Below are 811 nucleotides of genomic sequence, written 5' to 3'. Positions count from 1 at the left end.
TCTATGTATAGACAGTGTTTATTTACAAAGTGAAACAACGTAACAATAAATCCCCGTGTTCTCCCAGACTCCAGTGTCGTGTCTCCCCGTGAATAGTCCGTGTTTCTGTGCTCTCTCCGCTCCCGTGTCAGCACCCCCCGGTGCTCGCTGCTCTCGTGTCTTCCACGCTGCTCCTGCGGGAAACATAAGACGCAGCCGTCAGGACACATACAACTGCGGGCATGCACACTAACTCAATAACAGGACGACTAACGTGGAGTCTCATGCAATGATCCCGCGTCGGTGGGAGCTCCAAGACTCTCTTAAGTAGCTCCCCCGACGAGGCCTGATCAGCAGCAGGTGTGTGGCTTCGGGTGTGGCCAGTCCCCTTGCAGGACCACACCCTCCAGGCCTGACGCCGCCTATAAACAGGTGCTCAGCCACACACACACATATATACACACACACAAGCACAGAGAAGGGAAGCAACACCAAAATACATATAATAATGATAATAAGAATATAATTCATAACTGCTCAGGGATCCTGGGTCGCTCAGACCCAGGACCCTGACATATTTAGTATTTACTGTCATATTCCCATATATCATTGTGATGTTTATTCTATTACTCTTGCTCTCTTCTGCTTGTTTTCTTTTTTCTTTCTCAGCAGGTGATCCAGGTGATTGATATATGCATTTTTTCCCCCTGCTCATTCTGTTGGTTTTTGTCTTTTGCCCTTCTCCCCCGGCCCTCTTCTCAGCTGTTTCTCTTTCCCTCTTTCTTTCTCCCCTTCTTTCCCCCAGTCAAGTCTGTCCCGTATTCAGTAAGTG

General features: G+C 48.6%; 1 long non-coding RNA gene across 1 annotated transcript; it reads right to left on the bottom strand.

Moving 5' to 3' along the window:
• LOC309710135 lies at positions 1-496 on the bottom strand. The gene is made up of 2 exons (XR_014277658.1): positions 254-496; positions 1-173 (listed from the first exon to the last, which is right to left on the bottom strand). It is a non-coding gene; the product is annotated as an uncharacterized lncRNA (long non-coding RNA).
• Positions 497-811: the final 315 nt, after the last annotated feature.

Source organism: Aulonocara stuartgranti (genome assembly GCF_965226115.1).
Source record: "Aulonocara stuartgranti genome assembly, chromosome: 1".
Taxonomy (NCBI): Eukaryota; Metazoa; Chordata; class Actinopteri; order Cichliformes; family Cichlidae; genus Aulonocara; species Aulonocara stuartgranti.
Note: the sequence above shows the minus strand (reverse complement) of the source record. Positions and strands in the feature narration are given on the sequence as shown.